This window comes from Perognathus longimembris, chromosome 1 (genome assembly GCF_023159225.1).
Source record: "Perognathus longimembris pacificus isolate PPM17 chromosome 1, ASM2315922v1, whole genome shotgun sequence".
Taxonomy (NCBI): Eukaryota; Metazoa; Chordata; class Mammalia; order Rodentia; family Heteromyidae; genus Perognathus; species Perognathus longimembris.
Window position 1 is genome coordinate 143,540,398 of NC_063161.1, and position 27,718 is coordinate 143,568,115.

A 27,718-nucleotide genomic window follows, 5' to 3' on the forward strand; every position below is an offset into this window, starting at 1 on the left:
GTAAAAAGCAAATCAAGGTGGGGAGTGTGGAGAGGGAATGCCAAGCACATGTATAGGTGTGTTGGTTTCTGTAGTATAGTCTGGGAGGGCCTTTTTATAATAGCAAATCCAAAGTAAAGTAAATGTAATAGCAGATCTAAAGCAAAGCAGATTTCTGGAGAGAACATTCCAAGAAGCCACTGTGAAATCTAAGTGGGGATGGTGGTAGTACCTTTGAAGAACAAAGGATTTTGTAGGTGGCATAGAATAACAAGTAGAGAATGATATTAGAAAGGTAAATAGGTAGGGTTGAGAACAGTGGGCATTGCCTTCTGCTTGTTTCCATTTTCTGTGAATGTGAGGATGAGGCATAAGGAATCAGATTTGAGGAGATGCTCCTTCGGGAAAGTGAGAGACAATATATAGACTTGAGTCAAGTGTAATCTCTAGATCAGCATCAATAACATCAACTAAGCATATGTTAGAAATGCAAATTTTGGGGGTCCATCTTAACCCTACTGGATCAGAAACGCTGGGGAAAGGGGCAATCTGTATTTTAACAAGCTCTCCTAAGTTATTCTGATACATATACAAAGAGTTTGAGAATGCTAAACTAGGAATGTAAGTATAATTAGCAGGTACAGGGCCCATTGAGTTTAGTGGTCTTCACTTTAATGTGAAAACAGTCAATAGGTTATGTTGAGGCAAGAAGTGGGATGAGGAAATTGAGTGGACAAAGGATTGCTTTATTTATTTTTCATTTTAACATTTTATGGATACAGTGTATCTAGATTAGATTAGAATCACTCTGTTCCTCCATCCTTTTCCCTCCTCCCTTCCCTAACCAGTCTCATTGAGTTTTCTTGTTCTTCATTCATGTACATAATTAAGACCATATTTGTCTTCTTTCCCCCTCTTGGTTTTTCAGTCCCCCCCCCCACACCCTTCTCCTCCTCCCCATATCCTTAGTCTAGTCATATTTCCACTTCCTAATGTTACTTTGTTACACTGCCGGTTAATTGTTAAAAGTGATTTTACCAGGGTACCCCACACTTTCAAATACTATGTTTTAGCTACATCAATTGAGTGTGTGTGTGTGTGCATGCACACGTGTATTAAACTCCTTGTATATCCTATTTGTAAGGTATTGTTTGAAATAATAAACCATGAAACCTAGGTCATATTGAGAAAGAAATGGAGACAGGGCGTGTGTAATAGTGAAAAGAATAAATTAGTGAAAGAAAAAATTATATCAATTTTTATATGCTTTTGATTGACTAAATATTTCTGTTATTTCCCTCTTTGCAATTTGTGTTGACTGTAGAATTGTGTACCAGTACAAGTACAAGTAACTGTTTACTGAAGGATTTGTTTAGGTGGTTGTACAAACGGGTTTCATTTCTGTCTGTGGGTACAATGTACCATTTTAAAATTACATTTTTATTATTTTTAAGTAGTTGCACCAAGGGGTTGCCATTCAACAAACATTGATCCATAATTACCTCTTCTATTATTCTCTCCTATCCCTGAATACAGTGCACCTTGACCAATGTCACCCCAGAATAAATGCTTTCAATCTTTTACTTATTTTATTTTGTGTAGCTCTGGCTATCTTGACCTCAGTTCTCCTCCCTTTGCCTTCCAAATTACAGGTTTGTAACATCATATCCAGTCGAAAAGTTTTTTCTAACTATTTTTAACTGGCCTTAGAGAAGTCTTTTAAACTCTCTGAATCAGTTTTGGTATGTCTTTAATGAAACTAAAAAGTACATAGTAGTTAAGCCTGATAGTTGTTCAAAACACAAAATAGATGTGTATGGAGATATTTTGTGAAATATGAAATCCTGTCTCGTAATTTATGCTCTTGCTGTTTTCCATATTACTTTGCTCTCCTTTTATATCTTATATTTCATTTGTGCAATACAAACAACCTTGCCCTATGGCTATGAAAAAATATGAATCTTATAGAAGAGTAGGAAAAAAGTATTTATGACTACTGTAAATTATTTGCCTTATAATAAAATATTGTCTTAAAAATACATTAGACTTCACAAGCCAAGATAAAGTAACTGGGAACAAAGTTATCATTTCACCTATAATATGGTTCTCCAGAGAAACAGAAGCAATGGGATGTGTATGTATAGATAGATAAAGTGATTTGAGGTGATTTTGTTTTACTTTAATGTTCGTACTGGGGCTTGAACTTAGAGCCTCATGTTCTTGCTTAACCTTGTCGCTCAAGGTTGAAACTCTATCACTTGAACTGTACCTCCACTTCCAGTTTTGCCAGCTAATTGGAAATAAGAATCTCTCAGATTTGTATTCCCAAATTTACTTCAAACAAATTCTCAGATCTCAGCTTCCCAAGTAGCCAGGATTATAGGCACAAACCACTGACACTTGGTTTAAGATATTTATTATTATAAATAATAAATTTATTACTATAAGATTTATTAAAAATAAATAAATTTATTATTATAAAGAGATTATTATAAAATGTTGTCTTGCATTATAATGGGAGCTAGAAAAATCTCAATATCTTGAAGACCTAGAAAACCTGATGTATAAATTTCATGTTGGAAACTTTAGGCTTGAGACCTAAGAAAAGCCGTTGTTCTATCTAGTTCAAGTACAAAAACAAGAAAAGATTAATGTTTTAACATTCAGTCAGACAGCAGGAGTTTTCTCTTAACATTGTTTATTCAAAAAATTTAGCCAGGTATTTGCATCTCATGATTATAATCCCAGTTACTTAGGAGGCTGAGATCTGAGGATCATGGTTTGAAGCCATCTGGAGCAGGAAAGTCTTTTATGACAGTCTGTCCAGTTAACCAACAGAAGACAGAAGTGGCACTGTGGCTCCCTAAGAACAGAAAAATTCAATTTGGCACTGGAGTTTCTAGCCAGTGATATGGCAAAGGGTAAAAAAAATGCATTGACATTGGGAAAGAAAAATCCCTGTTAGAAAGAAAGAACTGATACTGCTGTATTCACTAACAATACAATTATGTGGCAAATTGTAGAATCTACTAAAGGAATACTGGACATTTAAATACTCTGAAAAGTTATGTACCTTTCCTGTATATTGAACAGCAATATTGTGAACAAACACAGCAGTGGTACTCAGTAGACATTATGTTGAAAATGAACTATACAACTTTTGGGTGGGGATGGGAGGAGAAAATGGGAGAGTGAAGTAAGGAATGACATTGTCCAAAAAGAAATGTAGTTATTATCTGACATAGGGAATTGTAACATCACCTTTAAAATAACAGTATCCATCTGTCTGTCTGTCTGTATCTATCTATGAATGAATGTGTGGCAGAAAGTGATTGCGATATAAAAAGTTTATGCCTCTATTAGAAAGAATGGCATTGCCCCATTCGTAAGGAAATGGAAGGACTTGGAAAAAATTATACTAAGTGAAGTGAGCCAGACCCAAAGAAACATGGACTCTATGGTCTCCCTCATAGGGAATAATTAGCACAGGTATAGGCAAGTCACAGCAGAGGATCACAAGAGCCCAATAGCTATACCCTTATGAACACATAAGATGATGCTAAGTGAAATGAACTCCACGTTATGGACTATTATATTACAGTTGTAATTACTTTCAACATGCGATTTGAAACCGCAGCTTCTATTATTGATGATCCTCTTGTATCCCCTTCCTGTGGTTGTACCTGCACTATCTCTGTATCTTATCTGAGTACATTGGAAACCGTGTATACTGGTATTAGATCTAGGAAACTGAAAGGGAATACCAAAATCGAGAGACACAGGGTAAAAAGACAAACGAATACAAAAGCAATATTTGCAAAACTTTAGTGTAAATCAACTGAACAACTCATGGGGGGTAAGGGAAAGGGGGAGGGGGGAAGAGGGAATGAGAGAGGAGGTAACAAACAGTACCAGAAATGTATCTAATGCCTAACATATGAAACTGTAACCTCTCTGTACATCAGTTTGACAATAAAAATTAAAAAAAAACATGCCTTGGAAATACAACACATTACAAAGCAGATGATAGGAATAGAAAAAACCCCATTAACTTAAAAGACATGAATACTACTGGGTAATTTTGGAATGAGTTTTATTCTTTGTTGCCATTTTTAGTTTTTGATCTCTCCTTAGATTGCTTTTTAGAATGAATCTTAATGTTTTTTTTTACTGATACATAGTATTATCTATTGTAGTAAACATGAGATCTAATGCAAATTGGGTGTTGGCTTGTCATGTCTAAACTTGCTACCTAGCTTCCAAAACTTGGAAGTTTTATAATCTAATTATGCTTTGGTTATCACCAGGATATGACATGTTTCACTAAGTATAATCTCACATTAACAAATGTAGATGACTTTTAGAGTTTTATGAAATCATTTTGAATTATCCTTATGTGTTTTCTGAACATTGCTATCTCTGGATTTGCCTTCCTTATGGCCCACTACATATTCTTGGTGATTATTGGATGAACAAATATTGTCTAAGTGGTAAAAGAGTCATGATCGCTATGAAAATTCCACATCCTTCCATTTTTTTTTCAGGTATTTCTAAAGCAGGTACATACAATTGCTGCTAGTTATAAAAAGAAATGCTGCTGTACCTTTGGAGGTTCAAAAACCTTTTGTGCTAAACTTGTTTCTGATAAGACAATGTGTAGTAATAATTGGATGCCAGTGGATTGTATTTATGTAATTATGAGATTATTATAGAATTTAATTAGTATTTCAGTAACTACTAATATAAATATATCGCCTTGTCTCTTATTCCTAATTATACAATGTAGTAGAAAGTAGACCAGTATAAAAGAGGGAGTTTAGCCTCTCATTGATGCCTCATCTTAATTAAAATTCAAAGAGTGCTTAAGTTCTGCTTATTTGGGGAAATGGCAAAGTGAAAACAGTTCTTTGTCATTTTACACTTTGGTTTGATTAATTAGATTGGTTATAGGAAGGAGACAGAAATTACATTGCTTTTACATTTGCCGAACCCTTAAGATGTAAAATAGAAAAGACCAACATGCTAAATGCATATTACTGCCAAGTAAATCTAATTCAATCTTTAGCAATGGGTTTTGAGTATAAGTACTATTTTCAGTTGTAGATAGGATAGTGAGTGTAGGTAGTATAGTTTCAAATAACTAGAAACAGAATGTAATTGATATCTTATAATAGCTGTACATTATTTATTATGTCTGAAAAAGCAACAGCATATGTCTGATGTGTTTACCCCATCTACATGATACTCGGCATTCTATGTAAGTGGATGCATTGGTCCTAAGTCACCTTTTTGCACAGTAAGAGCTTTGGTATTCTGTGTAAATTAGCATCCACAACATAAACTGTAGATAGAATAACAGAAGGAACAAAGCAGAAGAACAGAGAAATAAGAAACAGGGTGAGAAATATGAAGATTTTCTCCTGTTTGGCACTAGAGGTGATTCTAAGTGAGGAAATCCAGATCACTAAGAAAGCATACTGAATACAGTGTTATTTTTTAGTTCTCATTAGGAACAAAACCAAAATATAAGGGATAAATATGAAAGCTAGGATTAATGGTGTCCTGAGTTTTCCTTCTAGGAATCCTCTTTAAAGACCATCTGTGGTTTAGATCAAGTCAACATATGTCAGTCCTTTTCAACATTCTGTCCCTGGCACCTGGCATATAGTGCCTGGAGTCTGATTAAATAAATGATGTTGTTCATATTTCATTGTTTTTTTTCCCTTCATTATGCAATAAGTACCACCTTCTTTGTCTGGTTTTTGTTTCATTAATTGCTCCTTTACTTCATAAGTTTGTCTAGTTTATTTTACTCATGTTTAAAGCTCACTTAGCTTACTGTTTACCCAATTTATTTTTGATCTTTCAAAACATTTATCATAAAATTATATGTAACCATCTTATCTTCCAGGGGTTGGTGGATTTGGCAGTTTTCCTTAGGTTTTAATGCCTCCATGTCTTATATTTCTAAATAATCTATGTCATTTAAGTAAGATTTTAAAAGATTTTTAAATTTTGATTATTCTATTGTACTTAAATTATAAATATAACCTATATTTTTGTGTGTGGTCATATCATATAATCACTAAGTATTCTATAGGCATAAGAATAACATGTTTATATTCATTCCAGGTTAATTGTGCTATTCTGTTTTTTTGATAGCTGTCTTGAATTCTTGTCCTAGTTCAGTTTTCATATCATTAGGATACATTCTCTGTTCTACCCCTTTTAAAGGTTCATTTGGCAGATTACTTTATGCCCTTCTAAACTCTTCAATGAAATGTCTTTATTTTTCTCCACACACTTGAATGACCACTGCTGTGCACAGAATTTTGGTTTAAAAAACCTTTCCCAAGGCAGAGAATATAGCTTAGTGGTAGAGTGCTTGTCTAGTATGTATGAAGTACTGGCATGGATTCCTCAGTACTACATAAACAGAAAAGGCCAGAAGTGGAGCTGTGGCTCTGAGCCAAAGAAGCTCAGGGACAGTTAGTTCCCAGGTCCTGAGTTTAAGCCCCAGGACTGGCAAAAACAAAAAACTGTTTCCTTAAGAAACTACAGACCATCTTCTTGTTTTCTAGTGTTTCCTGTTGCAAATTATGGACCCCATATTTTTTTCTATTATCTTGAAGTAGTTGTACAAAAAGATTATAATTCTCATATTCTGTTTTAGTGTTTTTCCCTAATACTGATTCCTCAAAACAGCCACTCAAGTCTTACTTCATTCTATCAGTTTAAATCTCTTCCACATTCTTATATCCATCCAGTCCTGTTCATACCTGTCATACACACACTTACTTTGGTTCCTATGAAGAGGCCATATTTACTTCTTTTTGGTATCAAACAGGACATGATCGACTTGATATATATATATACACACACACATACACATATGTATGTATATATGTATATACATATGTATATGTGTGTATATATATATATATATATATATATAGTCATTTCCATTTCTTACCTTGGCCGTGGGCCCTGACTTTCATAGACCTAATGACCATATTTACTTATTTATTGCTTGATCTTGGTTTAAGCTCAGCACCCTTACCAGCCCTGGATGTACGAAAGCCCTAGATCAGAAGTACCTTTGTAGGAGTTCATTCACAGAAACCCTGATATACAGTCTTGTTTACAGTAGGTGCAGGGGAAATTTGAATTCATTTGGCTCAAATTGCTTTTAGAGCAATGGTGGAGATATAACAGGTACTTAGAAACTGCTTTTACTAAAAGCATTAATTATCTCTACTTTATATCTGTGTCCTTTGCATTGAGACGTTGTTTCCTTGTAGTCACTTTTCAGTGATTAGAATCCTGGAAGAACAGGACTCATTGACTAGATACTGAGGAAACTGTCCCCAAGGAAAAACAAAGTAAAGCATGTGGAGGACAGATCACCTTGTGACCAGATTGCTTCCCTCAAATGTATAGCACTTGGCCTAGGATTGTTTAATAAATTATGTGTATCTTTTGCCCCCTACCCCAAGTCTTCCTCTTTTAAACATAGTCATTATCTATATCCTGAAGATGGGCAAAAGTACATACTTTGCTTCTTCTCAAGGCATACCCATGCCTTGTTAATTAAATCTCCTTTTTCTGACCTTCACCATTATTCATCTCTTTATTTATTGTATTGAAGTGAATGGCTAGATTCCACATGGAATCCTTGGAGTTGCTCTTGTGCCTAAAACTCCAATGTCAGGAAGTATCCCCAAGTTAACAGATAGGAATGGCCTGCATTAATTGGCAAGATATCAGACTGTGTGATGACAACTGAAGCTGGACAGTGTCTTTTCTATCGGCAACACAGCTCCTACCATCATCACCGCCCACCATCATAGCCACCCATTAGAAACATGTCTTTTCTGCATAGCTGACTGCTAGTTTGAGAGAAGTTACATCAGAATTTTCGATGCTAGGAATAAAGGATGGTCCTAGTGAGATGGTGAGATTTTTTTTCCCCCAGATACCTACCCCCATTGTAAACATGTTCATATTGTAGACATGTGGTTTTAGAAACTTTGCCTTAAATAAAAATTGTTATCAGCTTTAGTCTAATTTTTTCACGTGTTGTTTTATTTGAACATTCTGAAGAGATAGTCCTGGCTTGGATTTGATGACTTTTTATTCCTGGACCACCACATGAGTTGTATTCCTAGAAGTGCTTGCATATTTCATTTATGCCCCAAATGGACAGTGTAAATAACAGGCAAACCACATACTCGATTTGTGATAGGACTCTTGAGTAAGATTCATAATTAAGGGAGCACTGCAGTTTGTAGGTAATTTAGCACAACTACAGTCTTAGCACAAATGCATTGCAAATATTTTTGAGTTATTCTTACTTTCATGCCATTGTTCTTTTTTGTCTCAAATCCCAGTACTCCCTTTACCACCACATATCCAGAAGGCTTTTGCAGCCATTTTGGGGGGGGCCTAAATACTGTCTCTGGCTTCTTTTTGCTTAAGGCTAGCACTCTACCACTTGAGCCACAGCACTACCTCTGGCTTTTTCTATATATGTGGTGCTGAGGAATCGAACCCAGGGCTTCATGTATATGAGGCAAGCACTCTACTACTAGACCATATTCCCAGCCCCTTTTGCTGCCATTTTATTTATTTTTTTTAAAGTTCATTTCAAATCATAAAGCCAAATGCTTGAAATCCTAGCTACTCAGGAGGCTGAGATCTGAAGATCAAGGGTCAAAGCAAGCCCAAGCAGGAAAGTCTGTGAGACTCCTATCCAATTAAACCACCAAAGATCTGGAAATGGAGCTTTGGCTCAAATGGTAGAGCCCCGGCCTTGGGTAAAAAAGCCAAGGGACAGTGACCATTCATTGACAGATTTTTGTTTTTATTTATTTGTTTAATTAATTAATTAATTAATTAATTTTTGCCAGTCCTGGGGCTTGGACTCCGGGCCTGAGCACTGTCCCTGGCTTCTTTTTGCTCAAGGCTAGCACTCTACCACTTGAGCCACAGCACCACTTCTGGCTTTTTCCTGTATATGTGGTGATGGGGACTTGAACCCAGGGCTTCAAGTATACGAGGCAAGCACTCTTGCCACTAGGCCATATCCTCAGCCCCTTGCTGCCATTTTAGTGAACTAATTTACTCTTTTAATCTTGCTAAGGAATAAAACATTTATCCATAGCTATAAAGGAATTATATTTACCCTTTTAAACTTTAAATCAATATGTTTCTTTATTTGCAGTCCTGGGCCTTGTGCATAGTGGGCAAGAACTTTGGTGGTCAGCTCTAGCAAGTCTTTAAGGATTCCAGTTAGGCCTTGAGTTGCTGTTAGGAAGTGCTGTCGATGCCTCCAAAAATATCAGAGCTTGTCATTGTGATAACCTAGAATTGCATCTTCTCAAAAATAATAATAAAATTCTATTTGGCTGTTATATATATATATATATGTATATATCAGTATTCTGTGCTTTTGGTCAATACAGTGAGTAAAAGGGTGATTTGAGAACTAATCACTTTAATATTTAAATCATAAAAATCCTTATTCATATTCTTTTTTTTTTTTTTTGGCCAGTCCTGGGCCTTGGACTCAGGGCCTGAGCACTGTCCCTGGCTTCTTCCCGCTCAAGGCTAGCACTCTGCCACTTGAGCCACAGCGCCGCTTCTGGCCGTTTTCTGTATATGTGGTGCTGGGGAATCGAACCTAGGGCCTCGTGTATCCGAGGCAGGCACTCTTGCCACTAGGCTATATCCCCAGCCCCCTTATTCATATTCTGAACTAGCTGATTTATCGTCTTTGGACCTTACTGTCTTTGTACAGACTTGCCTTGTGTTTGATTTCTATAGAGTTTCCTCCACATGGGATTATAACCTGTTGGATGTAAGGCTTGGTGTATATTGACTCTTTAACTGTTATATCAGAAATGGTCTTAGCAGTGAAGGTTTTGGTAGGTATTCTACATTCTAAATCTGGTAATGTTTTAACTCTGCCAGTCACCAGTTGACATTTAGTTTATTGAGTTTTTCTGCTCTATTTCTAATCAGTCACCTGTTACCCATCCTCTCAGGAACATAAACACTGGAAATACAGGAGAGCATGTTCTCTCCTGGAATCCACAGCAGTTGACTTCCCTGTAAATATACAAATCTTGAAGAAATGAGCATATCCTGTCATTTTCATTTATTCATAATAGTATGTTCCTAGTAATGGTGAGGTAGCCTGATTCTGGGGACCACCAGTGGTCTGTTCATTGCTTGAATAATTTTGCTATTTCTACTGATGCCATTACTCCTGCTTTATTGGTGTTTATTGCTGTAATTATTCATATATAAAAGTAATTTTGCCTAGTACCTATTATGTGAAGGAGAATTTGTTGCATATTTCTTTTTTATGAAGTTTTCTAGTCCTCACAGGATTCCACAATTTTATTTCCTCTGAATGAGAAAGTTACATCTTGTCCTTGATTATTGTTACTGCTTTGCCAACTTGATTACACAGCATAATCAAAATGTGAACAGATCTCAATGTATTGAATGTGGCTGAGCACAGAGAAGGAAGAAGACAAAGGGGTTTTGGGTTGTTATGATTCTAGTCATTGGAAGTAGGAAAGTTGGAAAGTTTTATGTTCTTTATTATGTTCTGCTATATCCCCTATTAATGAACTCTCCAGCCCCATCCATATCATTGGCTGGCAGGGTTCTTGTTATCTATCTTATTCTACTTTGTACCACTGTAACAGAATGCCTGAAACTGGGTAACTTAGAATGAGCAGAAACTTATTCACAGTTTTGGAGACTGGAAAGCCCAATGTCAAGATATCAACATCTAGAAAGGGTCTTCTTGAAGGCAGAATGTGAGAGAGCATATGTGTGTGAACTTTCTTCCTTTTTTGGGGGGGTGGCACTGGGGATTGAATTTAGGGACTCATGATTGCTAGGCTGGTGCTCTACCTCTTGAGCCATGCTCTATCCCTTTTCTGCTTTAGTTATTTTTCAGATCTGATGTGGTGTTTTTGCCTTTTCATGCCTGAACTGTGATCCTCCTGATACTTGTTTCCTGTGTAGTTGTGATTACAGGCAAGAGCCAATATGCCCAGTGCCAGGGAGTGTGAACTTTTCAACCCTTTGCCTTCAAAAGGACAGAGCTCTTCTGATTTGATCACTCTTCTCAATATTGTTAAAATGGCAATTAAATCTTAACAAGTTTTTTTTGTTTGTTTGTTTTGCAGAGCTGAGTACTGAACTCAGTGTTCTTCCACTGAGCTAAATCCCTAACCCCTACACTATGCATTTTAGAGGGGATATTTAAACCATAGTAGTGTTGAGTATGTATTTCAGTTGTTTTGTGGAGTTTTATGATAAGAATTTGCTTTGATCCAAAACTCTGAAACAAATGCAGAACAGAGTAAGAGAGACACTAGAACTTATAGGCACAGGCAGGAACTTCCTGAACAGAGTCTCAGGGGCACAAACAGATTGGAGAGAGACTCGACAAATGGGGCTGTATTAAAATAAAAGGTTTCTACACAGCTAAAGACATAACTTCTAAACTAGAAAGACAGCCAACAAAATGGGAAAAGATATTCACCAGCCATCTATCAAAGGCCTAATACCCATCATATACAGGGAACTCAAGAAACTAATCCCTCCCAAAACTAATAAACCAATCATTAAATGGGGAAGGGAGCTAAAGATAGACTGATCAGAAGAAGTAAAAATAGCAAAGAAACACATGAGGAAATGTTTACCATCCCTTACCATAATGGAAATGCGAATAAAAGCAACCCTGAGATACCACCTTGCCCCAGTCAGAATGGCTTATATTCTGAACTCAGACAACAACTAATGCTGGTAGGGATGCAGAGAAAGAGGAACCCTATTGCACTGCTTGTGGGAATGTAAACTAGTACAACCACTCTGGAAAGCAGTCTGGAGGTTCATCAGAAAACTAAACATAGACATACCCTATGACCCAGCCATACTACTCTTAGGCATCTACCCTGAGCAATAGGAATCCCGGTACGACAGGGACACCTGCACCTCCATGTTCATTGCTGCACTGTTCACAATAGCCAAGATATGGAAATAACCCAGATGCCCCACTACAGAGGAATAGATTTTTTAAAATGTGGTATCTATATACAATGGAATTTTACACAACCATTAGAAAGGATAAAGCAATGGCATTCTCAGGGAAATGGATGGAACTAGAACAAATCATGTTGAGTGAGATAAGACAAGACCAGAGAGACAAATGGCATGGTCTCCCTGATATGTGGATGTTGGATTTAAAATGCAAAGTAAACAGGACTCAAGATACCAATACACAGTGAGACCAAAAGAGGACAGTCTTGGGAGAAAAGCACCAAATATAAGACCTAAGCACTTCTTCATATGTACATAAAATAATATACAGACTGATAGAACTCCAAAGATAAGGAAACAAAGGACCTCTTCTTAATCTGCCTTATCGTTTTTAGATGACTTTATATTCTTTACCTCATACATGGTGTATATACATGCACATAGGAGGGAAGCTGGGAGGAGGGCACAGAATGAATGGCAAAAATACAGCAGAGGGGACCAACAGCTGCACTGAACACTGACGAAAGTGAACTAAGCAACTCAAGGCAGTGATGAGAGGGAATGAGAAAGGGGGAACAGATGATATTTAGCAAAAGGAAAGAAATGTACTTATCACCCGATCTGGGAGAATAGATTTATTGTTAATGTTTGTAGAGTTCATAAGCTTTGTAGATTACAATGATGATGTGTTCATCATTGTGAAGGTTAAAATGTGTACTGCAAAATTCATGTAGTTACTAAGTGTCAATAAAAAAATTGCTTTGCACAGTCCTCAGGTTTAAAAAAGTTGAAGTTAACTGCTTTCTACAAGCTCTTGAAAGTCTTTTTTAATGAAGTTATTTAGACACTAATGTTTGGTACTGACCTTTTATTTGAACTTTCAGATAAGAGCATTTAGCCATTAGATACTTTCCTATTTGTATCTTTTACATTTACTGTCTTCTTTGCCTTAAATTTTCTACATTCTGCTTTACATAACTTTCTTCTTTGCTCTTTTTAGTTGTCAGCTTAGGAATTTCCTATTCAGAAAGGCCTCTCCAAGCATCCTAATTACCTATCCTTGCACTTCGTTCAACTTCTTTTTCCATAAACAACCACATTCATGATTACTTACTCTGCCATTTTTATCTTAGCTTCTCCTTATGACTGCTTTTTAGGCTTATATATACATACCAATTTTTAAACATTTATACATTTATTTGTTGTTTTTAAGTATTTATTGAATGCCTGCTGTGTGCCGGATGCGTGTTTGCAAATTATAAAGTAAATAATGCTTGTCAAATACAGTTGATCTTACTATGTGTTGTCATTATTTTGAATCCCTCTAAACACTACAATTATAATCCCCAATTTAGTCTTCCCCAGCTCTCTTGCCATTTCAGTAAGGAAATGGTCAGCAGCATGATTCACAGGTCCTCAGCTGAATTAGAGCAAGAGAGTACTCTGCCGTCTTGTTTTAGCATTTGTATACATTTTTTTTCTTTTTGTCATTTTGCCATTCATAATGACCCTCCATGCATAGTACTAAAATATTCTATTTTTCCTTGTGTAGAAATATTTGTGTTACGTAAGCTATGTTCTGGCATTGCTTACTGTACTGTTAGCTTTGGATATTAATGATTCAGCAATATACAGAACATTGTTCAACACACGTGACACAAGATAATGAATTGATTGATTGGCCAAAATGGTATGACCAGATAATAGGATTAAGAATTTAATCCTATATGAGAAAAATAAATATGTGACAGTTTGCTAGTGGTAAGATATTTGCTAATTTCCTTCATGAGCAGTGGTAATCTGCTTGCAGTAACAATCAATCTTACTTGCCAGTTACCTTAAATGTGAAGAAAAACTGGGTGCTGCAGTGGAGATTTGGTTTGGTTTGGACTTCTTCTTTTTTTTTTTTTTTTTTTTTTTTTTGCCAGTCCTGGGCCTTGGACTCAGGGCCTGAGCACTGTCCCTGGCTTCCTTTTTGCTCAAGGCTAGCACTCTGCCACTTGAGCCACAGCGCCACTTCTGGCTGTTTTCTGTATATGTGGTGCTGGGGAATCGAACCCAGGGCCTCATGTATACAAGGCAAGCTCTCTCACCACTAGGCCATATCCCCAGCCCTGGTTTGGACTTCTTAGGAGTTAACGTTTCAGTAGAGATCATGCAACAAATAAGAGAAAAGCATTTTAGATAGTGGGAGCTGTTGGCTTTCTAAAACAGGAAGGAATTGAAAGAAAAGCAGTGTGGTTGGAAGAGGGCAGCACAAGATGGACTTGGAGAAGAAAGCAGAACCTTGATTACATTGCCTTTTAGAGACTACAGAGTTTAATTCTGGCATATGTAATTAGAAGCCATTGGAAAATTTTAAACTGGGAATAAGATGATCTTTTTTATGTTTTCCAAAAGATACTTCTGTCTGCTGTGATAGGAGGTGTTTGAAGACAAGAGATGGAATGGGAAAATGAGTTAAGAGGCATGGTTCTCATACTTAATAAGTGCCAAATCTGCCTGTAATACCCTCTAAATAGCTCTTAACTCTGCCCCTTTCTTACTGCTACAATTCACCGTCTTTGCCTGATCTACTTCCATAGTGTCACACTGACTATTCTGTCTAGTCTTTTTCCTACTTTGACTCTGGAGAGACAGGATCTGATCAAGTCATCATCTTACCATTCTCTTGCCCCCTCTTATATCCTCAGCACTCCCTGGCCCTCCAGACTTCTTTTTTTTTTTTTTTTTTTTTGGCCAGTCCTGGGCCTTGGACTCAGGGCCTGAGAACTGTCCCTGGCTTCTTCCCGCTCAAGGCTAGCACTCTGCCACTTGAGCCACAGCGCCGCTTCTGGCCGTTTTCTGTATATGTGGTGCTGGGGAATCGAACCTAGGGCCTCGTGTATATGAGGCAGGCACTCTTGCCACTAGGCTATATCCCCAGCCCCCTCCAGACTTCTTGATGGCCTGATGTGGCCCATTCAAGCACCACCCATCATTATGCTTTGCCCAGGACTTAATGTTCCAGGTGACAGGTTTTCCCCATTTTCCCTTATATCAGTTGTTTTGTAGTCTGCTTGCTTTTCTTTGCTTATAAATCCTACATACTGTAACATCCAGTGCAGTGTTAGACACTCCTGATAAAATGTTTCACAATGGGGGCTGGGAATATGGCTTAATGGTAGAGTGCTTTCCTTGCATGCATGAAGCCCTGAGTTTGATTCCTCAGTACCACATAAACAGAAAAAGCTGGAAGTGGCACTGTGGCTCAAGTGATTGAGTGCCAGCCTTGAGCAAAAAGAAGCCAGGGACAGTGCTCAGGCCTTGAGTCCCAACCCCAGGACTAGAAAAAAAAATGTTTCATGATACCAAAGCAAGTACTTCATACTTAACCCATTTTATATGTATTGTTATCTGCTTATCACCATCCCTCAACTTCCTTCCTCTGACTTAAACTATTTAATGTGTTTAAACAATTTTAAGTTCCCAGAACTCAGTATCATTTTTGGATTGTGGTAAAGAAATAATAAATGTTAAATGAGTCTTTTAATGAATGTTTGCTTATTTCTTGATGAGAAATAAGTGATACTTTCCCTTTATAACATTTTTGGCAGATGGAATAATAAGAAATAAAAGCAAAACATGTTACAAAAATGGCTTATTTACGTAATTCAAAAGCATTGGTTGAGTGACCCGTGATGATCTAACAATGGCATATAGAGTATTCAACCAAACATTATATGTAAATATGTTATATATAAACTTCAAACAGTTTTTGAGTTAGAGAAAAATTGAGATAGAGATCAGAGTTTTCCGGCGCCCACACTTGCTTTTCCTATTATTAAAATCTTAAATTATTATAATGCATTTGTTATAACTAATGAACCAATACTAGCATATTACTAGGAACCAAAGCCTATACTTTATTAAAATACTTTTAGTTTTTACTTGGTGTCCCTTTTTTGTCCAGAGTTATATTTATTATATTTAGTTCAGCAAATCTAGATTCTTCTGAACTGTGGCCCCTTTTCAGATTTGTTTTTTTTTTTTTTTTTTTTTTTTGGCCAGTCCTGGGCCTTGGACTCAGGGCCTGAGCACTGACCCTGGCTTCCTTTTGCTCAAGGCTAGCACTCTGCCACTTGAGCCACAGCGCCACTTCTGGCCGTTTTCTGTATATGTGGTGCTGGGGAATCGAACCCAGGGCCTCATGTATACGAGGCAGGCTCTCTTGCCACTAGGCCATATCCCCAGCCCTCAGATTTGTTTTTGATGATCTTGACAGTTTTAAAGAGTTTTGCTGGTAGTTTATAGAACATAAAATGTCCCTCAATTTTGACTTGCCTGATATTTTTCTCCTAGCTAGACAGGTTCTTGGAACAAGAATACAGTTTAAAATGCCATTCTACCCATGTCATGTCAATGGTACATCAAGACATCAAGAATTATCACTGTGGATGCCTTGATCAAGAAGCTGGCATGGAATTAGACTGATTTGCACTGTATTTTTACCATACCTACTTGTTTTTGAAAAGAAGCAGCCTACACTTCATGGCCAAAGAGTCACACACTTCACCTTAAGGTAGCATTTACATAAATTACTGGAATTGTTATACACAGTAACATCCTTTTTTTTCTACTTTTTCAATCATTTCTTTATATCAATATAGATCCTTGGATATTTATTACTCAATATTACTTAATTTGGTTGTTTAAATTGTTCTAGTGTTAGTCATTGGGGCTTTGGCATATCTGTTTGCTTTTTGGAGCATTCACTTCCTGATTTTCTGCTACTATTAAGTCTTCAGCTGTATTTGAAAATTTAAATGTCCCCTCAGTAATTTCATGTAGAATTTGAAAATTCAAATAGAATTTGATGTGCATGTATGAATCAGGAAATTTTTTCAATATATTATTTTTATTTGTTTTATTTTTAGGGGGGCTTGAATTCAGGGACTGGACACTGTCCTTGAGCTCTTTTTTACTCAAGTCTAGCACTCTACCACTTGAGCCACAGCTCCACTTGCTGGCTTTTGTGGTGGTTTGGACTTTCCAAAACAGGCTTACTTTGAGCCATGATTCTCAGATCTTAGCTTCCTGAATAGTTAGGATTGCAGGCATGAGCCATAGGAACCCAACATGACTATTTTATTTAATTTTTTGCTATAATGATTTATGTGGATCTTTCTCATAGGTAAAAGCACACGTAGTTGGATTTTCTCAGAATAAATATTATAGTATGGTCGGCATAGTGGTTCAGGCCAGTAATTATGGGTATGCAGAAAATAGAAACCAGGAACATCAAGGATTTGAGGCCATTGTAGCCCAAGTTTCTGAAATCCCTTTTTTTTTTTTCTCATTATTCCAAGATAATTTATTTTCAAAACAGGTCCCAACACGAAGCTTCTGGCCCTTGCTGCCATTGTACAAGCTACAAATGCTTGCAGCTACAATTGCTTGCTTGGCAGCTGAGGGGCACTCATTATAGGATGTTGGAAAAGTGAATAAAAATCCATAGAAAACAAATATGCAAAGTTTCCATAGGAACACAAAAAAGTGTGACCCCCATCTCCTAGTCTTCTGTTATTGCTGCATCGGTGCCAGCCCTATTCTTACAAAGAGGTCAAAACTAGCAAATAATTAAGTTAAGTGGTCCCCCAAATCCCTTAATTCAAGCTACACTTGCATTTGTTAGATACAGGAAGTTTCTACACATTGATACTGGCAGAAGTGCAGGCCGCGGGTCGCCGCTCCAGGCAGGTGCAGCACGCTAATGTCCTGCTCCTCCTCCACCGGGCTGAAAGCCGTGCTTCTGGACTTGCTGCATGAGCTGTCACATGGGCCATCACATCATGTAGTGGATAGTCGGCCTCTGGAAGCCATTGAAAGTTGGAACAGCAGCAACAGTGTAGGCACCCATGTTCTCAAAGAGCATCCAGTCACCCACGTGCATCTCAGGCAGGCCCCAGAGCTCAATGATGCGATCAAGGCCATCGCACGTGGGCGTCCCCCAAATGCTGGAGGAGTAGTACTTCTCATCGGGCTTGGGACTGTTCTACAGCAGGGTCTTTACATGTGCATGATCATAAAGGATGCAGTTGAAGGATCCGTATAGTCATCATTTATGTAATACATGAATGTCTGCTCATTCAGCTCATTATCATCATTATCAGAGCCGCTCTGCTCCTTCCAGACGATTTTTTTTTTTTTTTTTGGCAATGATATTAACCGCAAGTGTGAAGGCAGATGTAACATAGTATCTGCCTGGCTCCACTATGATCTGCACCCCGGAGTCTGACGGAAAGTACTTGTCCAGGGCTGGGTTAATCACACTGGTGATAAGATCCCTTCTTGAACAATACCAAGTTGGGTGTGGTGGCACATACCTATCACCTTAGGGGATATGCAGGAAGCATAAATAGGATGATTACCATCCAGGCTGACCCAGGCACAAATGGGAAACCTTATCCAAGAAATACCTAAAGAAAGAAGGATAGAGGCATGGCCTGCCTGGAGAGTATGCCTAGCAAGTGCAAGGCCCAGAGTTCAAACCCCAGTAATCCTCCCCAAAAGGTTGCATTTATGACAAGAGTTTTGTATTTTCAGTTTGTTCAACTATAACTTTGGATTTGCAAGTCATATTGGAGAATTTTTACGTTTCTTTGGCTTTCAAGAACACATTGCCAATAGCTGAACACATATCCTTATGCTAGAAGTGTTCAGTGATTATAAAAGTGCTTAGTCTAAAAAAAGGACCCCACAATATTTGGCTTTTGGTTGTAATTACCACTCATACTTGCCAGAAATTAAGTTTAGCTTTTAGAATCCTGAAATTCTTAGTATATTTGTTTCTAACTAAATATTTCAGAGACTGTTTTGGAACTGTATAATTCCGTTATATATTTTATGTTCCGCTTCTTATGAGTTACAGCTGATGAAATAACACAGTAATGAGGCTTTGAAACAACATCGAAAGTGCTTCAGATAACAGGAATAAACAGTAATATTTGGCTTGATTACAGCTGCATCTAAAAGGAAACTGTGAAGCCAGGTGCCAGTGGCTCACACCTGTAATCTTAGCTCCTTAGGTCACTGAGATCTGAGGATCATGATTTTAAGCTAGCCCACACAAGAATGTCCATGAGACTCTTTATCTCCAGTTAAATACCAAAAAAGCCAAAAGTGGAAGCTTTGTCTCAATTAGCAGAGTGCTAGCTTTGAGCAGCAAAACTCAGGGACAGTGCCCAAGCTGTGAGTTCAAGCCTCAGGACTAGCACCAAAAACAAAACAAAACAAAACAAAAACCCAAATCCCCAAACCAACAACAATAAGAACAGGAAATCAGTGAACTGAGCACTAGTGGCTCACACTGGTGATCCTTGCTACTCATGAGACTGAGATCTGAAGATCTCCATTCTAAGGCAGGCAGGAAAGACCCTGAGACTCTGATCTTCAATAAACTATCTAAAGAAGCTAGAAGTAGAGCTGTGGCTCAAGTGGCAGATGCTAGCCTTGAACAAAAGAAGCTTAGGGACAGCTCGCAGGCACTGAGTTCAAGCCCTAGGACCAGCACAAAATAAATTAATTAAATAGATGAAAAGAAACTGTGGTCCTAAGTTCAGTAAAAGACCAGATGGAACTATGTTAGTAGTGATATCTATTAGATGATGTGATACTCTTTTTCTGTTTTCTAAGTAAAAATAAATCAACACATATTACTTGATTAATGAAGAAAATGGATTTTGTTTGTTTTTAGTTTTTGAGATGGTATTTCACTTTATAGCCCAGACTGGTCTTAAACTCATGACTCTCTTGCTTCACTACCTCAGCATCCTAACTGCTGGAATTATAGGCATGTGCCACCATACCTTAGAGATGTCAAGCAATTAATTTTTCTACCACTGAGCTACATCCCTAGCTAGCTTTTTTTTTTTTTTTTTAGGGAAAGAGAGCATATTCTACAGAGATTTTGTTAGGGTACTGGTTTGTTTCATTTTAGATACTGAAAGTTAGAAAAATCATACCATAATCAAGGTTGTTTTTCTGAGTTATCTGTTGGACAAATTGCTATTTTTAGAGTAAAAATATCATTAAAGTTTACAGACTGTTCTATATATCTTAATTCATTTATTGAAGCCCGCATCAAATGGATTCTCACATCAGTTATACACAGAAATGGATCTAGGTGACAAAATTAATTCTTAGAACCTTGAACCTCATATGCTCAACAGGAGCATAGTTAAAGACTGAGGACCCTAAAGTTGGGAGCAGAGCCTGGGCCCTGGTGCCACTGCTGCTGCTGCTGCTTCTCAGCCTCCAGTCCTTTCTAAGAGACTGATGGCATCAGTAGATACTTGGGGGACCTATCAGGATTTAAAATACCAGCATTGTTTACTAATTATCATTTTTTTAACTGCTGTGATGTTGAAAAAGTGAATTGAGTTAATGACTTAGGCTTGCTTAGAAGTTGCCAGGTAGATTATTTTAGACTGTTGTCTTTGAGATGGGTCATCCCAATAAATTCCAGTCTTCAAATAATTTGCAAAAACATTTCAATTAAAGATGAAGTTTACTTTTGGTAAAGATTTTTAAATTGTTATGAAATAAAGCAAACCATACTATTAACAAAATTAAAGGAGATATTTGAGGGGACTTTTTTTTTTTTTTCCAAAAGACTTTATTAGCATTAGGCCATTTTTCAATGTAGGTCACAGTTTTGGTGAACATTTGCCTCATCTATCTATATTCATCTTTTTTTGTGTGTGCTGGTCCAGGGCTTGAACTCACGAACTCCTTTTTGGCTAATTGCTAGGCTCTAACACTTGAGCCACAGCTCCACCTTTCAGCTTTTTTTTTTTTTTTTTTTTTTTTGAGTAGTTTATTGGAGATAAGAATCTGAAGGACTTTCTGGCCCGGGGTGGCTTTGACCTTTGATCTTCAGATCATAGCCTCCTGTGCATGAGCCACCAGTACCCACCCCTCTTTCTTACTTTTAACAATTTTAGTGCGTTCCATTATGCTATTCATATATAACATACTTGGATTATATTCTTCCCCCAGCAGCTCTCCCCCCACTGTGCCCTGAAACAATCCCTTTTTTACAGTCACACAAAGGGACTTGTTTTTGTCTTTGATTAAGTCAGAGGAAAAATTCCTTGCCTCTAATAGCTGGTACCCTATCTCTTATCCTTTCTATTGCTGGGAAGTAAATATATGTGAGAGCATAGGGTCTAGGGTTGGTCAATTGCTGGCTGCTTCCAGAGGGTCAGTGGTCTGTTTTCATAAACTAGTGGAGAGATTACCACAGCATCTGGTAACTCCAGCTCTAGAGTTAGGTTGCAACATAAAAAACTGGGTCAGCATTCATGTATTCTCATCTCGTGGTGTTAGTGGGATTAGTTCTTCCAATCTGCTGGTGTGCCACTGTGTGCTGTGTAAACTTGCCTGTGCCTACATAGGCTTGTGTACCTTTTAGCAGAATGCCCATTAAGTCTTCATAATTGGATTGATCAGTACACTAAAATGATAAGAGTTGTGCTAAACTACAACATCTTTCTTAATAGTGACCATTTCACTAGAACCTACAATTAGTGTAATAAAATTTAGTTATCCTTTCACAAAATTCTTTGAAATAGTTTTATACATTTTGTGTTAAAACATGTAAACATTTGGACAGAAATGAATAGTGCCTCAAGCTTATAATCCTAACTACTCAGGAGGTGAACATGAGGGAATCAAGGTTGAAGGCCACTTGGGCATAAAAAGGTTTATGAGACTCCATCTAAAACCAGTGACTGGACCTGGTGGTGCGTATCTACATAAGAAGCACAGTAGCTGGAGGCACTGGTTGGCACCTGTCAACTCCATTGACACAGGGAAGCACACGTAGGATTGCAGCCCAGTCCAGTCTGAGCATAAACTGAGATTCTGCAAAAAGGGGCCAGAGGTATGAATTAAGCGATAGAGAACCTGCTTAGCAAGCAGGAAGCCTTAAGTTCAACCCATTCCCTCAAAAACAAAAACAAAAAACTAGAAATGATAGCAGAAGATAGACAGTGATGATCATGTGGTAGAACTGAAGTTTCAATGTTCAGGAAAAAGAACCTGTGAGTCCTCATTATATCCCAAGTCATTGTGTTATAGTAAAACAAGAAAAATAAGATGCCACAGTGTCTGTGCTGAAATGAGTTTCACTGGGTAAATTCTGGGGCTGATATGTGCTTAGAGAAGGCTACAAGGAATTACACATTTACCAAAAATAGGCAAATGTATTCTTTGTCCTTCTATAAGGGGTGTTCATTTTGTCAATTATAAGTATTCTTTTCTGGAATATGGAATATGAGTATATTCTTATGAATGTACTCTTAATGAATATATTAATATTCATCAGATTTTAAACTAAGTTCAGAATTTTCCAATATGGTCAAGAATATAGGCATGAATATGAATATATGCTGATGAAAATATGAATATATTCCTAGTGAATATATTGATATTCATTAAATTTTAAACTGAGTTATAAAATGTCCCAATATGGTCAAGAGCATAGCTCATGAATATGAATATGAACTTATAAAAATGTTCATGAATGTATTCATGTTCATTAATTTTAGACTGTATTAAAATTTTTCCCAACAGGGCAGAGAAGAATGTATTCATGATTGTATTCATAAGGATATATTCATGAATATAATCATTATAAAGAATATATTCTCACTTATTAAATATATTCAAAAAGAATATAAATAAGATTAGCTTACAACTCTACTTTTTACAAGGTAAATAAATAATTCTTAAGATACTGATATGAATCAATGTACTAAAATTTCACTGACAGCTTCAAAAAGTAAAGAAAAAGTATAAATTTGATATAGTCAATGAATTGGTCTATTTATGAATTGGCTCCTAGCAAATAGTTCTAAGCAAAAATAGCTTAGATCTTTTTTCTTTTTTGGTTGGTTGGTTGTGAGGCTTGAACTTGGGGCTTGGGTACTGTCTCTGAGGTCTTTTGCTTAAGGCTAGAACGCTACCACTTTGAGCCATAGCACCACTTCCAGTTTTCTGGTGGATAATTGGAGATAACAATCTCACAGACTTTCCTTCCTGGAATGGCTTTGAATCATGGATTTCAGATTGCCTCCTGAGTAGGATTATAGACATGAGCCACTGACACCTGGCATATGTTCTGTTTTGGTTGTTACTGTATAAATGTACCATAAAATTTCAATGTATTCTAATTTTGGACTGTTTCCAGGTTTGGGTTAAAATTAAAACTACTCTTAACATTCTTGTGCTTTTGGTGAACATATACATTTCTCAGTCTTTTTTTTCCTTCTGTTTTTTCTGTACTGTTGCTGTGTAGCCCAGGCTGGCTTTGAATTTACCCTTCTGAGTGCTGGAATTTCTTAGTCCTTTTTGATGAAACGATTATGATCATTAGTTTGTGGCTTTCAAGCAACACCTATGTTCTTCCTTAAGACAAATATTGTAAAAAAGGAAATTTTAGCAAGTGAGAGTGCTGACACCCAAATTTATTAATGCATTTTAATTCAGATATGGAATAGAGCCCTTGAAATGGGGTCAGTTGAGAATGGAGTTTCTAGGCCATTTAGAAATCAAGATCTTTCTTCTTAATAAACCAGATACTCTACTGTTTGCCAAAATTTCTTATTTAACATTCATAACCATGTTGAGAGGTAGATACCCTCCGATCAGATCACAAATTCCTCTAGGGTGTACCTAAGAGGCACATTTCTTCCTTTTGCTATAGGGTAATTTAGTGTATTTTCAAACTTGTAGGTGATAATACTCTGCAGTTTACTATTTTGTTAATAGAAACAGTATTGTATATGAGGGCTGAGAGTTTAGTAGGGTCACCATCTGCAAAATGGCAAGAGTTTAATTTTACTCAAAATAGAGGGAAATTGGGAGGTCAAGTGGCTTGTTTTGTGAGTCTCTCACCTCATCTTGGCATTTTGGTTAATTCAGAAAGAAATTCTGAGGCTTCAGACAATTCACTATCCTGAGATCTCATGTAAAGAATTTTACATGACTTGTTTCTCCTTTGGGCAGATTGAGATTCTGGATATATTCAGTGATATATTTGGTGAGATTAGGGGCTATATCTGTCTTATTTAGTGCTGCATCCCTAACACTGAACACGGTGTTTGGAAGAAAATAGGTGTTTACTTACCAGTGTTGAATAAATTAATAAATGGGTTTTTTTTGTTTTTTTTGTGTGTGTGTGTGCAAGAACCAGGGCTTGAATTTAGGACTCTCATTGACCTTGTTTACTCAGGGCTAGTAGTCTACCACTCGAGTCATGTGTCCAGTCTGGCTGATTAATTGGAGATAGAATCTTGAGGGCTTTTCTGCCTGATTTTGAACCACTATTGTCAGATCTCAGCCTCTTGAATAACTAGGATTACAGGCATGGGCCATTGGTATCCAGTCAACCTTTTCGGGTTTTTTTTGCCAATCCTGGGGCTTGAAGTCAAGGCCTGAACACTGTTCCTGGCTTCTTTTTTGCTCAAGGCTAGCACTCTACCACTTGAGCCACAGCTCCACTTCCAGCTTTTTCTATATATGTAGTGCTGAGGAATCGAACCCAAGGCTTTATATATACGAGGTGAGCACTTTACCACTAGGCCATATTCCCAGCCCCAACTTTTTTTTTTTTTTGCCAGTCCTGGGGCTTGGACTCAGGGCCTGAGCACTGTCCCTGGCTTCTTTTTGCTCAAGGCTAGCACTCTGCCACTTGAGCCACAGCGCCACTTCTGGCCGTTTTCTGTATATATGTGGTGCTGAGGAATTGAACCCAGGGCCTCATGTATACGAGGCAAGCACTCTTGCCACTAGGCCATATCCCCAGCCCCAACTTTTTCATTTTTAAAAGCAGTGAAACATCAAGTATATGGAAAAGAAAATTTTTCCATTTGCTCTCTGATATATAATCTTGTTTCTCAGTTTACTATTTCTGAAGTCAGAAGAGTGTCTAAGCGATCAAACATTCTGTGTAAGGTTAAGTTCATTAACCTGGAGGATTTAGACTCTTAAAAGTCACTTATGAAGCCCCAAATAGTAGATTGTATGATTTGTCTGAGAGACTACAGTCTGGCTTTAAACTGTGATCTTCACATCTCAGCCTCCTGAGTGGCTAGGACTGTAGGCATGAGCCCCCAGAGCCTTACTCCACATCTGTCTCTTTGCACAAAATAATAAGTGTGCCCAGTTTTCTTAGAGTATAGCTGTGGCATATTGTGTCTTTTACCTATGTTCCCTAATACTATCTGTAGTTACCTTTTGGCTGCATGGTAATTGTTTCAGTTATTCTTAAAACTAATTAAATATTTGAAGTTGATACCAAAATTCACAATATTGAGAGTGGGAAAAGAATGAAATGTCTAGAAAGGAATAAATTTGTGCCAAATCGTGGTATGATTTTTCTTATTATATACTGTTCTATTTAAATGTGTATATTTCTGTACTGTATTAGTCTGTAGTCATGAGATGATATGTCCTTTTTTTCTTGGCATTTGTCACTTAGCAGAACTGTGCATATAAATGGAAATGTTCTCATCATTTTGAAATATGTCACTTTAACACTTAGGATTTGTGCTGCCATTTGCCAAGAGGGAGCTTTTCTACTTAGTTGAACATCGTGGAGAACTAGAAGAGCAGGCTTCCTTCTGAGAGGAATTTGATGTTTGCTTGGTTCAGTCACCTTTTTAAGCAAACATTTCATTAATGATGTGCTTGCTGTTAGTGAATTGTGGAGAACAATGGCTGCAATTCTTGGACCTAGGCCTTCATTGATTTGGATATTGTTGATGTCTTAAATACTGAGTTTATCAAATGTATTGTTAATCTCTCCTGATTTACTAAGGTGAAATATGCAGATGTATTAAGGCAAGATAAAGTGAAAATACACTCCACAGTGTGTGAATGGTGGGCCTGAGCAAGAAAGCTCCAAATGAGTCTTTCCTGAATGAAGTCACTTCAGAGCACCAAATAGTACAATGTCTTTGAGTTAGAAACCAAAATTATAACTTGTTTTGAGGCTGGCAACTTTCTATATTTTTGATGACTTAGAGAAGAATGAAATTTGAATTGAGAAACTGTGGTTGTTGGTTGTCATGTTCTCCTTCTATGTGGTTTTTATATTTCTCAGTGCTCTTCATTTTCATGCCTGAAATGCTCTCACTCCCCTGCCCTGTGTAATTTCATCATCCACAGTGCTTTTGCCTTGTACATTTCTCCATCATAGTCTATGGCAGGTTCTGTTTAGAGTTTGAACTGCTATATTGTAAGCCCTGTAAAGATAAAATGTATCTTGTCAGTATAACATTGAACCTTCAGTGTCCTTGCATAGTATTTTCTACATGGTAGTCTTAAGTGATTTGAAATGGATTAATGGCTTTGAGATTCCCCTCACAAATGTTTTCAGCTTGTTATAGGCTGAATTGTGGGCCCCTCACTCCCAAACTCACATGTTATAAGTCCTAATCCTTGGTACCTCAGAATATAACTATATTTGGAGATTAGGCCCTAACCCAGTGTAACTGGTATTCATGTAAGAAGAGGAAATTCAGACAGATATGTGTGCACACAGACTGCAGGCTGTGAGAAGATAGTAAAAGACCTTAGTTCATCTAGAAACTTAAAAGAATTCAGTCCTGCTGAATGATACTGTGAGAAAATAACCTTCCTTTGTTTAAAGGACCTGCTTGTGGTATTTTGTTATGGCAACCCTAGCAAACTAATATAAGCATAATATCAAATATTTATATAGCCAGATTTATATAGTGTTCTTTTTTCTGAATGCTGAGGAAAAGATTTTATTCAAGATGCCACATTCTTTTCTATTGCTTGATAACTATATAAACTCATTAGTGGCATTGTGTGATTAACATCTCTCTTTCCATTCCCTCATTTCTCTCTGGGTAATGTACTCCTATTCTGTTTTCAAGCAAAAGGCAGATAGGTCAAGTATAAGGTTCCAAGTGTGTTGCCCTGTGGAATGCCATGCTTAATTTAATCCTCCCAGAGACTATATGTGACAGAACATATGAAGGCCACCTCAGGAAGCTTGATATCTAGCATTTTTATTGGTCACCTGTATGACTATTTTCACTTCTCAATCTCTAGTACCCAGAAGGCAAACATTGGAGCAGAAAGCTACAAGTTCAGGAAAGCACTTATTAGTGAAGATACTACATGAACTCAAAGGTGGTCTTGCTGGAGCCTGTGAAGAGCCAGTTTTTCTTTGTTTGAAGAACATGCAAGTTTTGAACAACTCTAGCCTGCTATTAAACTCATGCTATTAAACTTAGGCTAGTTAATTCATGCTTTACTGTATAGGCTTTTTTTTTTAAGTTAGGAAAATTGTGTCTTCTGCTTTAGTGTTTTATTCAATTATGATAAAATGTATACAACACTGAAGTTACTATTTTAACACTTTTAAGCAAGTATTTTAGTAGCACTAAGTACATTGACATTGTTGTATAACCTCCTTCACATCTATAGAACTTAAGAACTTTTCATTGTTCCCTAAATTGAAAATAGACTGTACTCTTCCTGACTCCTCCATCCCTAGACATTTCACTTTTTGTCTCTTTGAGTTTGACTATTCCAGGTATCTCATGAAAGGAGAATTGTATGGTATTTTTTCCTTTTGTATCTGGCACATTTTAGCACA

The 27,718-nt window shown here is 37.2% G+C and overlaps 1 protein-coding gene and 1 pseudogene across 3 annotated transcripts in view; one reads left to right on the forward strand and one right to left on the reverse strand.

Moving 5' to 3' along the window:
* Window positions 1-27,718, forward strand: part of Kiaa1958 (KIAA1958 ortholog) — a 116,623-nt gene that overhangs the window by 20,013 nt on the left and 68,892 nt on the right. The window lies entirely within an intron of this gene.
* LOC125352990 lies at window positions 17,510-21,036 on the reverse strand (annotated as a pseudogene).